Raw genomic sequence first — 14626 nt, 5'->3', positions numbered from 1 at the left:
CCTCCCCTTAGTACAGGGAAGTGTTTTACTTAGCTAGTGTTTATCCTTGTTGAACTATTTTCTTGTTCTATGTATATATTTGTTAGTTGTTTGGGGTATTCATTGTCCTAAAAAGTTTTTGGGGTGACCTATGCTATGAATCAGTTCGGACAACGGAGGAGGAAGTGTTATGAATGCATCTTGCTCTTTTCTTTATTCTGCTGTCTCCAGAAAATTCTAAGTTTATGAAATTTCTTGGCATTGTATCTGCCATACTATGACCAGATTATGCCTCAGAGTCTGATATGCGTTCTTTATTTCATTCTGTAGCATGGGGAAATAGAAAACTTTTGATTTTAGACACAACTAGTTTCCTGTTTAAATGTTTCATCTTTCTGACATGGTCTTCCTGTCTTCAGTTCCCTCAAGTGTAAGTGTACACTTTACGGCTGCTTTAAGACACTTATACATGAAATGCTAAGTATAGCTCTTGGCCAGTTAGAAGACAGGCAAAACTCAAAGTATATTAGTTCTAATACATATACTGAAGATTATAGAAGGTGTTCTGGTCTTCGTCTTATGTGTATAAATTTTGAATCTCAGACAGTGACAGAACTTGCTTAAAGTTGTAAAACTGGCAGATTGCATTACTAGAGTTTAAACCTAATTCTAAAAGCTAACCCATTTCACTGTGTTTCCTCTTCCCTTACAGTACGTCAATCCTCCACTTGGTAGGTATGATGTTGCTCTGCCCTTATGAATCAGATAATCATATGAAATTGTAGCTAGTGTGTATCCTATACCTTATCTTCCTAACTGCTTTGGTATTGAAGTACCAGTTATGCTTTTTTTGTTACTGTAAATAGTATCTTTAAGAAACTTGCTGAACCATGTTTGATTATACATTATTTATTTTTGCTTTTAGGAGAGAATAGGCTCTAACACATGAATATAAATTGATTCCGGTCTCAGAACACCATTAAATAGCACTGGGTCTCCTTTAAGCTTTGAATTCCATGGATGTATTTCATTTGATGGCATAACCCAACATATGAACTAGTATTAAATGCTGAGTAAAAGCCAGACAAATATTCAAAGTGAATGAATAAAAAAGAGAATCTTTTCAATTATTAAATATTAAAGCCACAAAATTTCTAGCAATATTGTAAGAAATAAATTTAAGGAAGACAACTGAGAATTAACACTGCAAGTCCGCAATTAACTCCCATCAAAAGAAAGTACAGAGGTCTCAGCACACTGAAACCTAATGCAATTGCCTTACTCTCAGAGCTCAGGGAGTTAAGGGCTATAAACTGAAGTTATAAAAATAGCATTTTTATTGCTTTTTTCTATAATAAAGCATATATAAAATAATCATAACTTTGTATGATATCATATGCTACCAGCCAGTTACATGGAGTCTTTTGTACTTGCATAGAAATAGATCACAGGCAAACGAAGCTCTTCCAGTGCTGGTCTTGGACAGCTCTTGTACCTCCTGGCAGTATACTGAGTGGCAGTACACAGCTGGATCAGCAGCAGACTGTGTGGTTACAGCTCTTCTGCAGGCCTAGGGTATTGGGTCCCTTAGCCCTACAGTGTTCCAGCTCTTCTACTTTCTTAGGACTCTATCTGGATGTGAGAGCTCCCAGGCCTTGAGACGCTTGTTTTACAGCTTCTGGGCCTACAGTTTCAGGAAAAGAAGTGCCTGACAGCAGACCGTGCTCTAAATCCTGGGCTGGGGCATTTGAGATCCTTTTGGCCCTTACAGCTTTCCAACTCTTTGGACTTTTCCAGGAATCACAGTTCCTGTACTTTCTTTCTCTGGTTCTTTACAGCCATCTTTCCTTCAGCTTCAGTTTCTTTCTCCTTTGGCAGTTCCGCTTGCTCCTTCTTTGGGTTCTCCAGTGAACTACTCAGCAGGCTCTCTATGTAAGCCAATGCCAAGGCTGGTGCCACTGAGACAACAGCTATGGCTGATGCTTTTGCCATTGTCACATCTACTTTGATACTACTCCATTTACACTGTTGCCTCTTGGCCAGGGCTTTTTGACAACTGTCAAAGTTAGCATTGTTTCTCCAGAGCACCAGAGGGTATCTCCCAGCTAGTTTGCAAAATGAGCCCTTCTGCTAGGATAGTTAGAGAAGGTATGTTCACAGAGATAGCAGTAAACATTCATGGAAGTGAAGAACTGTATTACATCAGTCTTGGCACTGTCCCTTTTGTACCCATTGCAGCAGTTCCTCTGCTAGGACTCCAGGGGAAGTCATGCCCCCTCCCCTTTCTTTCTCTCTGGCTAGGTTGGAAAAAGTTGCAGGCTCATCTACAGCCTTGTGAGGCTTCACAGTGTCTCGTTGTCTGCACACTAAAAGAGTGAGGGCAAGACCCGAGCTGTGCTGTAACTGCACTTGTGTGTAGCATCCTCAGGGCATCTGTGGCATGTTCAGAGTGGCTGTTCCTGGCCAAAGTACAGTTCTGCTGGACCTTTGACTGACAGTCCTTTACTCAAGGCAGTTAACATTAAGGAAGATCCCAGTAACAGAGACTGTCAGTTAAGGAATCAAATTGTTGGGGAAAATTTTTCTAACAGGTAAGAGACCAAATTTTCATCAGGGGGAAAATCAAGCCTCCTTTATTCCTTACACATGCATCGGGATCCCAGGAGTAACAAAAGAACCGTAGAATTTCTGGGTCTCAAACCAAAGTACAGATGGCTGTTAAGTAGGAATTTTTACATCATTTTATGGTTGAGACTTCTTTTCATGATGGGCCATGCTATCTCAGGAAATTTCTTCTTGAGTTTACTCATTCATCATAGCTTACAAAGCAGATAGTCCAGGCCTGGTTCAGAACATCTGCTATTTGTGATCTCTACACAGGCCAGGCTAATTGGGCTAGGACTCAGTCATATAATCATTATGATTTATAAAAACAAACACTAAAAGCAGAAGTTTAGATATCTGACATGTTTGATCTACATTTTTTATTGGACTAATTAGACCAGGTACCTCAATAAACCATTTGGTGAACTTGTTTTACATCTTCAACAATCAGACCAAGTGCGCTTCAAGACACTGCAGAGTACAAAATATCCCAGGGTAGTGAGAACACCCCAGAACAATAAAACATCTCTGAGTATCCCAGGGTTACATTACCCAGTGAGTAAAAGAAAAGAAACTTCAAATTACCTAAGATTACAAGGATATTCCCTAAGAATATAATTAGTTAGAAGGCTATAACGTCTTCTTTTCAAAGTCATTCTATCCTCCTGCACCTTTTATTCACAAGAATGTAAACAACAGGGCATTGCTTAAATAAGAACAACATTAGCAGTGACCTTAGAAGTGTTTAACAGTACTTTTAAAAATGTACAACTCCTGTCTACTGCCCAAGAAGAGATGCCCCCCCACACTTATCTGTCCTAATATTACTTTCATAAGCTGAAATATCAGAAGAATTATTTTGAGTGCAATAATAGGTCTGCTACCATTTTGAATCTTTACTATAAAGTCTTTGTTAAGTAGCAACTTTATGATCAGACACATAGCCAGTGTCAAATTCAGGGCTGCATATGCCTTTAGCTAACATATTTTTAACAAATTAAAAAAAAATAAAACCTTGATTTTCAATTAACTTTTTTACATAGAGTTTCATATAGTCCAGCTGGACATGAACTAGCTAAGTAGCCAAAAATGACTGAATTCTTGACTCTCCTACCTTATTTCCCATGTTCTCAGATCACAGGTGTACCATATCATGTCTGACTTAAAGACCATTTTTCTGTAAAACTGAGATTCGTTTTTGTTGGTCTGAAACACAAGGGGTTTGAACCTAGGGCCTTGTGCATATAGATGTACTGTTGATCTACATTTTCAGTCCTCTTTCTTTAGATTCACAGTGCTAAAGTAAAGCAATTAGAAAATATTAACTCTAAATCATTTAGACACTTTGTGTCTTTGTGTATAAAACAATTTTCCTCTGTCCATGTTTGGCATAACTTTGTTTCAGACATCTGTGTTCAGCAATAGCCCAAGCATCTTAAAGGGGGATTCCAGAAATAATTCATAATTATCAAATTCCCCACAATTCTGAGAAACACAATGAAATTCACACTATTAAACTCACTTCTGCCCAGGACATGACTCTTTCCCTGTCCTAAAGTCCACACTGTGTGCATGAATTGTTGTTAGTCACTTAGGAGACACCTCAGTAATCACATGGATGTCATACAGTCACAGTGCTGGTATTCAAGTAAGCTTTATGATGCATAATAATGGCCCCAAAGCATGCAAGTGGTGATGTTGGCAATTTTATTACAGTATATTGTTAAAATGATTCTATTATATTATTAGTTATAAATCAATTACTGTGCTCAATGTGTAGATTATTTTCTATTAAAATGCATATATTAGTATAGAAAAAAAATGGAGTTCAGTTCCTGCTGCAAGTTAATGTATACACTGAATGTCCATGTACCCACCCCCAGCAGGTCAAAGGAGACAAATTGTTACTTTACTATTTCCTTTTCCTTTATTTTCTTTTTAGAAAGTAAACAAGTTTCAGTATACTTCAAAGAACACTGAGTTAAATAGTAAAAGAGGCTCTATCAATAACCTCTACCATTCTCTTTCTCTCCTAAGAAAGTTTACTATAATCTATGTGTATGAAGACTCCGTTCAAGATCATCATTTTGGAACTTTTCAAATCTACTAGAATGGAAATAAAGTTATATTTTAGTTCTTTATTGTTATTAATGATATTTAGTTTCCATCATAATTAATGCATCACGTTATGTCCAGATTCACTGAGAAAGAATCACTGGATATTAGGAATTATACAGATATAAAAAAATACAGTATACAAAAATAGAATCTTTGAGGCTTGGACAGAATTTGAATAAGAAAAATACTGAAACCAAAGATACTTAGAGGAGGAATCAATAAGAAAGTGATAATTTATGGTTATGAAGGAAGGAAAGATCATAAATTGTCAACACCACCTTGGAAGGGATATCAAAAAACCTTCCTAGAAAATGAAGCAAAGATGTTCAGAGATGTAAAGAGGCAGTCTTGACTAGTACAGAATGACAGGTGCCTCTTATATAACTGGGAGCATGCCATGGAAGATAAAATTATGTTGGTTCTTTACTGTTGGCAAAATTCTCGCCAAGTCTCTTGTATTTCTCTCTATTATACAAATTTAATATCAACTTTTGAGACTACCATTTTAAGAATTTTATTAAATGATTTGTAGTAGAGAAAATTTTGTTCTATTAAATAGTGTATTAAAGATGTTAGCTTTTGCCACACCAAAGCGCGAGAGAATTGCTTGCAGTCTATTACAAAAGACTTGATTTCTCTATTCTCGAAGTTTTAACAACCTCAAAACATGTTCAAGAAACATCAGGGTCCATCCAAATATTGGATACATGGATCTTAGTGAGCAAGACAAAGCACTTTAAACATGAAACCCATGCTGCTTGCTACATCTGATAAAATCCTTGTTTCTGACCCAGCAATCTCATCATGTTCTTCAATATCCATGGAATTATGGCAAACAAACTTTTAGTTTGTAAGTAGGATAAATCCCAAGGCCTTGGAAGTCCCTGGAAGTTATAAAAGTTTGAATTTATTTATCTAAATAGAAGAGAGAGTATTAGCTTAGTCCCCCTGGAATGACTACAGGATGTGTAGCTTATACACAGCAGAAAAATATTCTGCAAGTCTCTGGAGGCTTGGAAGACCTTAGGTCAAGTCATTGGCACATTTTGTGTCTGGTGAAGTCCTACTTCCTGGATTATAGATGGCAATCTTTACAACGTGTATTCACATAGCAGAAGAGGTAGATATACACACTCACTTTGGTTAAAGATAATACTTCTAACAGAGGCCTGTAAATTCATCATCCTAATCACTTCCCAGAGGGTTCACCACCAAATACTATCACAGGAGAGTGGGGAAAGAGAATTGTCTTCAATATATTAGTTTTGGGAGAACATAAGCATTTAATGTGTTGAAAATGTCAAGGTCATGATAGAGAGACAGTTTGAAATTCAAATAGGGTTGTTAGAGAAGGCATCAAAGGAAATTTTGGAAGGTCATTGGATAGGTTTCTGATTTTTAAACTTAGCATATAAGTTATATTAAATAAGCTGAGAATTTATGTTAATTCAAACTCCTGAAAATGAGTGTTCAACGCAATTGTATTCATACTTTCTAAAACTTGAAAATGAATAAACAAGTCATGATACATTTAAATGATAGATTATTATGAAATAAAAAAATGAGCTCTCAAGCTATGTTAAGATATAAAGGAAGCTCTATATGAAATGGTAATAAAATAAAGTAAATCTAAAAAAGCTTCACACTGTATGAGTCTGCTTTTTGACATCTTAGAAATGTAAAACTGAGAAAATAATAAAATGTCCGTGATTGCCAAGAGCTGCCTGGAAGGAGAGAGGAATAAATAAGGGAACACAAGGTATTTTCAGGGCAGTGAGACTATTCTGAGTAAATGACTAAAATGTGTTACTATGTTTTTCAAAAACCTATAAACTTATACCACAAAGAGTAAACTCTAACATAAATGCATAAATATGGGTTGTAATCAATAATATACTGATATTAATTCATCAGTCCAACAAATAAACAATGCAAGTTTTAGTAATGGCAGAAAGTGGAGCCTGGAGGGACTGAGGCAGTGTATAAGAACTCAATGCACATTCCACTCTAATTTTATGAAATTTAAAACTATTCAAAACCAAACAAAAGAAAAAGACAAAGGCCAAAGATTCTGAAGGAAGAACATGTTAACATGAGCAGAGAAAGTAGTTCAGTGACCAGACCAAGAATAGGACAGAACAGCCACTGATAGCAAATGATATCAGAACAGCAATAGCCTCATCTTCTAGGTGAGTGTGGGACCTTGGTTGTTCTGGGCTAGGCAACACCATGATCTAAATGTTTGTGTTTCCAAAGGTTTATTTGAAATTTATTGAACTCTCTAATAGTTAGAAGTGGGCTTCTGAAGAGTAATTTGGTCATAAGCTATCTCTAGCAATCTCTGACCTTTTTAAAGAGACCCCAGAGAGCCTGCTAGTCAATTTCATATGTGAGAATGCAGAGAACAGTTGCTACCTGTGAGGTGTGAGTCCTTAATAGAAACAGAATTCCCTAGCCCCTTTACTCTGAACTTCCCATGCATCAAAACTGAGAGACTGAAGCTTCACGTGGCAAACTTGGCTTCACTGATGAACATACTCCAGAACAAGATATGGGTGCATATAAATAGGTAGTTAGAAATCTTGTAAAGAAAATTAATGAGAACTTGACCATCCAGGTAAAAAAATGACCAGAGTAACCAGAAAGATAGAGTTAAACCTCAAAAGATAGAGGATACCGGAGAAATTCAACTTGTATTTGTTTGACCTTGAGGTATTTAAGTGACAGCAGAATCCATGCTTGAGTAGGCCTTGGCAAAATCAGTCCCAGGTAAAAGTGTGGCAAGAGATGCAAGTTTGGTAGTTGTCAGCATATGCAGTATTTAAAAACCTAACCTTAATGGAATGTAGGCAGGAAAGAGACCTGAGGATTGAATTCTAGGGTACAATTTCATAGTTATCTCAGACAGGAAAAGAGGAAGTAGGAGAGAGCATTCAAAAAGAAAAAACAAAGCATTCTAGAGAAGGCTCAGTCAGTTCGGTACTTGCCTTGCAAGTTGTGAGTTTGAATCTCCAGTATTCATGTGAAATCTGGTTACTGTAGTAGTAGCAAGTGGTTCCATAGCAAGGTAGGGGCTCTGTGAGTTTATCTACATTGCCTTTCATTTTTTCAGAAGAGAGGAGGGAAATTGTAAGCAGAGCTTTCTCTTCAAGAAGAGTTATTTTACCGAAGTGTTACATATTTGGGCTTTATGCGAGCCTAGCTAAACTGTGGAAAGAAATAATCAATTATATCATCTTCTAGGCATAGTTTCCTGTTAAGGGGCCTTGAGGCTGAAGAAACACTGTGGGAAACAGAGCTACTGATTCATGGGAAAACTGAGAACTACCAATGGGACTCTAGAATGCGTCTCACCTGCCCATCCCATTGTCAACAGTTTTTATTGCTGCTTCTTGTACCAGCATACCATGTGTGGTATTCAAGAAAGACATTACAGAGTACACCAAGGGGACCATGGCCATCAAAAGAGGAAGAGAAGGCATCAGCTCTGAAATTATTGTGGTGGAAATTTTGGAACTCTCAGTCCTGGAACTTAAAAAACCAGGATTATTATACTGGGGAGACACTAATGACTAAAACAGTGTGAAAGAACATGCGGGCAATGTAGGCATGGAACTCTTGAGGAAAACAAAAGGAGATCTGAGAGATCAAGTTTCTAAAGATAATTTTATTATAGATACATTAGTAAACTGAGGAAAGAACCTCCAAATTTGAGAATGTATCAGTAGAGATTTCTGAAACTGAAAACAAAGAGAACACACTAAAGACGTGAAACAGATATCCAGGAAGTATAGGAGAATGGAAAGTGTGAGACCTGTGTGTGGTGAATATACCAGAAACAAAGACAGAAGGACAAAGAAATATTGGGAGCAGCAATGATTAAGAACTTCCCAAAGTTACGGCTCTGAAGCACAGCCACAGGAAATGAGCACCCAGAATGTCAGGCAGAAGATTTTCAAAAAACAAAGATACGAAACTGTATCTATGTATGACTGTTGTATAGAAATTTCCTCTAAGAAGAAACCTTCCATCTTAGAGCACAGCTGGGCAAATAACAGCATGTTCCTCAGGAAGGTACACAACAGGATGATCTAAAGGGAGGTAAAACTTTCTACCCTCTTAAACTCAGGAACTGAACAACTCAAGAGCTTCAGAAAGTCTCTCAAACTGACCAGGTTCACAAGGCTTCCTGTCCTCAAGCATACGCAAGTCCTAAGACTGCTGAGAGACATTGTCAGCCATAACATGGAAGAAGCAAAGACTTGCTAAGCTGTCTGATCAAAGAGGCTGACGCTAGGTGAGCCACCTGGAAAGGCCACTCAGTGCTCTGTTGAGCTGCCTGCAGGTTGTGCACCGTGCTGCTGATGTCCTGCTTTCATTAGCTGTCACTCATGCTGGGGTAGGCTTTGGTGATACAGTTGGCTTTGAGTCATTTCTACTCTGATAAGTTAACACTCACCCATACTTCTGTAAGTAACTCCAATAAAACTCATTGGTTCAACAAGTTGTATTTAAGTGGTTTTCTCACTTTGATCGGTCATTGGTCCCTGTCTGAGGTGAGTAGATGTTTGCTCACGTCTCTCCAGGAATACTGTCATATGATAATGCCATATGCCCAAAGTACACAAAATCTAAGGTAAATAAAACAAATACATGAAAAATTTGAAACTGGGGGAAAAAATCTTACATGAATAAGTTACTTCAGATTTATCTTCAGAATCCATGCAAAGAAGAAAAAATAGAGAAAAATTTCAAAATTAAAAAACAAAAGCTTATCATCATAAAACTAAAATATTAAAGAAACAAAAATTGAGGAGCTTGGAGATGCAGCGATGGCTCAGTCATTAAGAACACTGGCTGTGCTTGTAGAGGATCTGAGTTTGATTCCCAGCACCCACATGTCTGCTAACAACTGTTCTAACTCCACTTCCAAAGGATCCAATACCATCTTCCAACTCCTGGAGGCATTGCACTACACGGGTACACTTACATACTTTCAAGCAATACACTCATACACACAAAATAAAAAATAAATAAAGTATTTTAAAAAAACAATTAAGGAACTTATTGGCTATAAAATTTCTTGGAAAGGTTTTCTATGGTTTTTGTGAGAGGAAAATTATATAGGCCAACAACTAGATAAAAACAAAGCATGTTAGACAAGGTTAGTAGAGATTGATTTTTTTAATTGCTATTTTTAATGAATCAAACTGGGAATAATTCTTTCCAAATAAGTTTTTAACTGTTTTATTTTTTCTCTTTTTTCATATTTATTTGTGTGTGTGATGTGTGTTGGTGTGTGTGCATGTATGTGTGTGGTGTGTATGGTGTGTGTATGGTGTGTATGTGTGGTGCTCGTGTGTATGTCATGTGCATAGTGTGTATGCGGTGCATGTGGTATGTGTGGAGTGTGTATGGAGTGTGTGTGTGGTGTGTGTGTGTGTGTGTGTGTGTGTGTGTGTGTGTGTGTGTATGAATGTAGAGGTCATTCTATTATTTGACCACATGGGTTTCAGAGATGAAACAGGTCTTCAGGATCTGTGGCAAGTGCTTTCTCCAGCTGAGATACCTCATTAGCCATCAAACATAAATTTTCAACAATAATGTTTTTAAGATAGCTTATTCAAAGAAATGCATTTGGTGAGCATAACACAATAAGTGAATTACAGCAGTAGTATAAGGCAAGGAAAGGAGAAATCAGGAATACTTTATTGTGATAATACCAGATAACTGCACTGTCTATATTCTGTAGTGTTCTACAAAAATGGGTTTTAATTGTAAGAGATTATAGCGAATTCTAGAGAAGCTTTATTTATTTTATTTTTATTGTGTTTTTGGTATTTCATAAACAACATCTCAATCATCTTTATACCCCCGTCTCCATCGGCACCCTCCCCATAGGCATGCATAGGAGTTCATGCATTGCCATTTATGTTAAAGCCTATAGAGTCAAGTTAGTGTCCCCTGACATCCTTCAGTGCAAGTTCATCCACTGAGGTCTAGTCAACCTGTCTAGAGTCACTCCCTTAAAAATCAGCTCTTCCTCACTCAACAGTAATCAGCTGCCAATAGTTCTTCAGCTAAGATTGGGGCCTGCTGCCTTTTTCCACATTTTTATGCAGGGTTTTTGAATGCTTGAGTTTGTATGGGTCTTGTGCATGCTACCACCATTGCTGTAAGTTCATATGAACAAGATCCCAGGTCATGCACCTTCTACCCTGGCTCTTACAATCTTTCAGCCCCATCTTCTACAAGGGTCCTGAACCCTGGGTTCATTGTCCTCTGTTGTATGAGGGAGCTTCATTGACATGTTTAAAGATGCATTAATATTCTCTCTACCCCTTGTTCCACTATGTTCTGTAAATCTTAGGTGTAGAGGTTCCATTGTAGATGTGCCACTTAGGGTTGAGTTCATAGATCTTTAATCTCTGTGTGAACAGTTGTCACCATCTGTTGCAAAAAAGTTTCATTAATGAGTGGTGACTGGCATACCTTTCTGTAAGTATAAGGATTCATATTTAGCACATAGTAGGAAATTGCATTTTTCTAGGGATGTGATAGACATAGGTTTTTCTCTAGGATCTATGACCTCTCCACCCATGTGCATTTGGCTATGTTTACAGTACCACACATGAGTTCTCTTTCACTGAATGGGCTTTAGGTTCAATTAGATAGCTGTTGATTACTCCCAAGATAAAAGTGCCACTACTGCCCCAGTATAGTCTGCTGTGCCAGTAATCATTGTTGTGGTTATTAGGCCTTAAAACGGGTTGGATCATCAGTTGATCCTTAGCCACTTGCATCAGTTCGCAAAACCATAAGTGCTAGCCTTCAGGGAGGTGGCTCCAGATCAGTTTCAGCTCCACTGCTCAAAGTCCTGTGTCTAATGTATGTTTTGGCTTCAGCAATGGGGTGTTCCCTTCAAGTTCTGGGAAGCAATCAAGGGCTGTGGCAATAGCCTGTGCAATTTTTAGTCTCTTGAACTGTCCTGGCCAACAGCTCGATGGGAAATTTCACTTGTTTGGCACTGTTTCTTGTTATGTAGTCTTCATTTGCACACATGGATTAATACAAATATGTTGTATGTGTAATTTTCAGTAGATTTTTAAATGATTACATTTCCCTGCTTTTTTTTTTTTAATCCAGCTAGGCATAATTTATCTCTCCTTTGTTCTCTCTCCCCATCTAGCCCTCTGTCCTCCTTCCCCAGTCAAAGTACCCCCATTTCCCCCATTTCACATTCTATAATACCTGTCTCTTCTGGTTCTCCCTCTCTTGAGCTCCTTCTTTCTGTTTACTCCCATAATTCATTGTATTTCCCTCCCTCTCCCACTTCCATTTAATTGCCCCATTTTACCTATTTTTCCTTGGTAACACCTGTCTCCTACTGTTCTTTTCTCTCAGGGCCCTTCTTTCCCTTTACTCCCTGGCTCTTTAAAAATGAATGAAAGTATATATTTTTATGCTAAGAGCTGTTGGGTCTGGATATTTAGATTGCTAGCATTATGAATATTGAACTTAACAAGAGCAAAGACAAACATGTTGCTGAGAAAATAACTTTAAACAAAATTTTTAAATATTAAAAAAAGAAAATGATCTTGAAATTTCTAAGAGTTACCAAAAAAATGTTAGCAGGTGCTGTAGTCTGATGACATGATACAAATCTAGGAGATATAAGGAAGCAGGGTGTGCTGGATAGCTTTAATGTCAACTTGATGGCCCTGGGTTGAGGGAGCCTCAATTGGGGAATTGCCTTCATTGGACTGGCCTGTGGCCATGTCCATGGGGCACCTTCTTGATTGTTGAGTGATATGGGAGGGCCCAGCCCATTGTGGGTGGTGCCACCCCTGGGCAGGTGGGCCTGTGTTGCATAAGAAAGCAGGCTGAGCAGGGTCCAGGGGAGGAAGCCAGTAAGCAGTGTTCCTCCATGCCCTGTACTCCAGCTCCTACCTCCAGGTTCCTGCCCTGAGTTCCTACCTTGGGCTCCCTGATGAACTGTGACCTGGGAGATGTAAGACAAATAAACTGTTTCCTCCCCAACTTGGTATTGGTCAGAGTATTTTGTCACAGCAAGGAAGAACAAACTAGGACAGAGGGGTTCAACATGTTCTCAAAGAAATTGTGGTGGGGGGGAAGAGAAAGAGAGAGAAAGGCAGAAAGGAAGAGAAGAATGTTTCTTATTAAAAATATTTATGTGTATTTATGTGTATGTATTGTGTGCACATATATAAGTGCACCCATGTCATGTCATTCAGTGCCTGTTGAATCCTCTGGAACTGGAGTTATGGACAGTTGTTAGCCTCTATGTTGGATCTGGAAATCAAAGCTGGGTTCTCTGCAAGAGCAGCCAGTACTTGTAACAACTGAGTTATCTCTCCAGCCCCAGGAATATGTTTATTAATAAGATAAAATACATACTAAGATAATTTTATAGGTTATTATTAGCATATTTTCCCCCATACACTGTAATTAAAAAGATCCCTGACAACAAAGGGTAAGGTGAACTGGTGAAGTATATTTGAGAGAGTCTTACTAATGAAAGGTCTTCTGAAAGCCTGAAAGAGCACTTCAGCTAAATAACAAAAGACCTGTAGATAGGCTCGGAAAAGAAAAGCAGGTGGACTTGGTCACGCATGGTCTGTGAAGATTTGAAAAGAGCCAGGCTCCTACCATTATCAGCTTCCAGGTTCTGAGTAAGGTGACTGATCAGATTAACATAGGAATTAGGAATAGCAGGTTTGAGAGGAAGGATGATGACTCATTTTTGACCTTGCTGCACTGAGGTTCTTGTGGAACACTGACAAAAAGAGGAAGAAGAAGAAGACATCTAAGATGGTCTCTGGAGTGCTACATTGTGTAAAGTGGTGAATGATCAGGCTTACAGACCAAGATCAGGAATACCAAAGAACAGCTGAGTTGGAAATGAGGATAATTAGGTTGTTTTTGAAAGGATGGAGTCTAGTTACCAGTTATCTTCCTGTGTCAACAACTTAACCTGTCACAAGTACCCAGATTGAACTCTGTTTCTAGCTGGAACTATGAGGTGTTTACAGAAGAGAAGAGAATTTGAAGAATTTGAAGAATTTCTGTCTTCTGTGCTTGACTCGGATTTACCCTCTAGATTCTTTTGCTCTCAGACCTTTGGTTTTCAGACTAGAATTATACAGTCCTGGCTCACTGGTTTACCTGTGACAGTATGGCAGACTGGATAATGGTATGAGCCAGTTTCTCATAAGAAATCTGTTGGTCCTTTTTCTCTGGACAATTCTACTACAAAATTCTTCTCCTGCATGTTAAAGAAACATTAAGGTAATCAATGCTAGCAAGTCTAATGGAGTGATCAGTGAGATTCTCTGGATCCACCTACATTGGCTGTTATACAGAATATAAAATTGCAATATTGCATAATAAGACATAAACTGTGAGCTTGTCTACATTTTCCTGGTCTGTCATGCAGTTTAGCCTTTTGGATATAGCTAATTGTTAATAGATTCCCAAATTTTAGATCCATTTATCCTCATTTTACAGGTAAAGAGACAGACTTGGACAAGGTTAGCAACCAGCCTGAAGTAGAGACATGTGGCAAAGTATAAAAATCCATACTCTAGCTAAATCCATGCTCATCTCAGTAAACTCCCTCCATTCCAGGGTGCCAAGTATTGACAGGGGGTGGCTTCTTGTGGAAGAGCAATGCTAAGTGGTGAAAGAATTGAGTAAGTATAGGGCAGAATGTATGATTATTATTGTAGAAGCTCACAGATTTCAGGTTGCAACGTAAGGATGGTATTGATTGTTTATATGAAGCATTTGTAGATAATCTATTAGGGATCATTCTTTACTAAAAATGTCAATATATTTTTTATTGTGTGTTATAAAGCAATTTAAGAGAAAGATTATATTTCCAAGGGAAGTAGGCTATGTACTT

Source organism: Nannospalax galili, unplaced genomic scaffold (assembly GCF_000622305.1).
Source record: "Nannospalax galili isolate Female #2095 unplaced genomic scaffold, S.galili_v1.0 scaffold318, whole genome shotgun sequence".
In the NCBI taxonomy this organism is placed as follows: domain Eukaryota; kingdom Metazoa; phylum Chordata; class Mammalia; order Rodentia; family Spalacidae; genus Nannospalax; species Nannospalax galili.
This window is presented reverse-complemented; position numbering follows the sequence as displayed.